Genomic DNA, 2,500 nt, shown 5'->3' with positions numbered 1-2,500 from the left:
CAAAGGTGAGCCGGGGTTCGAACGCCCGAGCGGTGGGCCTTGGGATCTGCTACGAGCCCAAAAAGGAAGTGCTTGACCCGAGTCCGATGACCCAAGGGAGGCAGGACGATAGTCTTGAGCCATGGCCGGAGCCTCGCCCTGAGCCTGACCCGTGAGCCACGAATCAAAAGCCGTGAGCCGCGGGCCGCGGGCCGTGGGCCACGAGACTCAAAAATGTTCTTGAAGGTATATATAAACAATACAAGTCATAAAAAAGACAATATGTTGCAAACAAAGGTGAGTTTTGGTCCATGGAAAAACTAGTATAACTTAACTCTCATTTGGGTGTCCCCTAGGGTCACAAGGGAAAAATCTCTTTATCTATTATAGGGGGAAGGTTATAGTTGAGGGTTGGGGCCCAAGGTGCCATCGACTGGGCATGTGGTAGGCATGGAGCCATGGCCGGAGCCTCGCCCCCGACCCGACCCGCGGGCCGTGACCCCGCGGGCCGACCCGTGGGCCGTGGGCCCACGCACGTGCGCCGAGGAAGGGAACGCTCGACTCGTGAGACGTGGGCATTGCTACGAGATCAAGAACGATATGCTTGGCCCGAGTGAGCCGGGGGATCTTGAAAAATCCACCCTTCTAATCTAATGATACACACGCACGCGCGCGCGCTAGGCGCTAAGGCGCTAAGGCACTTAAGCACTTAAGCACTTTAGCACTTAAGCACTTGAGCACCTTGAGCACCTGAGCACCTATATGGATGGTTATAATATAATGTGAGCTCTCAAGGTGCTGTGAAGGTTTTCGGGCCATGCGGTACGAAAGACGCTATGGCCCATGGGAAAGAAGGTGGTAGCATAGAGCCTCACCCCGAGCCGTGAGCCATGAGACCCCCCCCTTGTGATTATGGCTTGTAAGGGAGTTCATTGCAACGTGATCGAAAACATCATTCAAACTTAATATCAATGATTCTCATTACTATGGTTTGTAAGGGAGATTGTGGTATAGGAGCAATGTGGTAGCCTTGAGCCATGGCCGGAGCCTCGCCCCGAGCCCCGAGCCAAGAATGAGCCATGAGACCCCCCTAATGATTATGGCTTTTAAGGGAGTTCGTTGCAAGGTGATCAAAAACATCATTCAAACTTAATACCAATGATTCTCATTACTATGGTTTGTAAGGGAGATTGTGGTAAAGGAGTTCAATGTAAGTTGATAAAAAATACTCCCTTTTAGCCTCTTATATCATTCAAAAATTTATTTTTACCCATTTTTGAAAATAATATCAATGACTCTCACTCATAATATCTTTCCAACAAGCCTCCCATTTTTTCAAGATTTTTACAATTTTTTATCCATTTTTCACTATTTTTCACCAATTTAACGGAAAAAAAAAAAATAAAATATTTTTTTAATGAAATTAATATTTTTAACTAAACCAATCTATTTGTATATTTTTTCTCAAGTGTCTCCTAATTTTTCATGATCTATTGACACTTTTTACTATTTTTTATTATTTTTCCCTTTATTTCACCAATTTAACGGAAAAAAAAAATAAAATACTTTTTTTAATGAAAAAAATTTTTTTAACTAAACCAATGTCTTTATATATATTTTCTCAAGTGTCTCCTAATTTTTCATGATTTATTGACACTATTTACTATTTTTTATTAATTTCGCGTTTTTCGGCCTTATTTAATTAAAATAAAATACTTACAAGTTTTTTTTTTTCAAAATTTCAGCTTCTAAAATTTCTTTAATATATGTTCCAACAATACAAGTCATAAAAATGACATTATGTTACAAATAAAGGTGAGTTTTGGTCCATGGAAAAACTAGTATAACTTAACTTGCATTTGGGTGTCCCCTAGGGTCACAAGGGAAAAATCTCTTTATCTATTATAGGGGGAAAGAGTTTGGGAGCCTTGGGCTGGCATGGCCAGCACCCCCTCGCCCAGGCATGGGCGTTATGCGTGTGAGGGGTGACTACCCTCCATCACGTTGAATGCCATCCCGTGGGCCATCGCCGGCGATCGGTTTTTTCCGGTGGCTGGTCGGCCCTACCAGACGATGAGTGGGCCCTTCCTAGTCAGCTTGGCCTACGGTGATTCGTCTGGGGGAACGTCCCTTCGGTTGCTCCCAATGCCCCTTTCGGTTGACGGTTGACGGTTGACGGTATGCTTGAGGCCTAAGGAAATGCTGCGTCTTGTGATCCCCGACTACCCGCTCAGGCGGCACGACGGGTTTTCTTGACGTGGTTCAGTACGCGGGCTGATTCGTGTTGGTGTGGGAATGTGTTTCCCCTTCGGTTGCTGGTCCCTTCGGTTGAGATACGCTTGATGCCTAAGGAAAGGTTACGGGCCACGGAAGGACGTGACTTAGTACGCGGGCTGATTCGTGTCAATGGTCCCTTCGGTTGCCGGTCCCTTCGGATGAGATACGCTTGAGGCCTAAGGAAAGGTTGCGGGCCACGGAAGGACGTGACTTAGTACGCGGGCTGATTCGTGTCAATGGTCCC

The sequence above is a fragment of the Amaranthus tricolor genome, chromosome 8, assembly GCF_026212465.1.
Source record: "Amaranthus tricolor cultivar Red isolate AtriRed21 chromosome 8, ASM2621246v1, whole genome shotgun sequence".
Taxonomy (NCBI): Eukaryota; Viridiplantae; Streptophyta; class Magnoliopsida; order Caryophyllales; family Amaranthaceae; genus Amaranthus; species Amaranthus tricolor.
The sequence above is the reverse complement of the archived record's forward strand: the minus strand, read 5'-3'. Positions refer to the sequence as shown.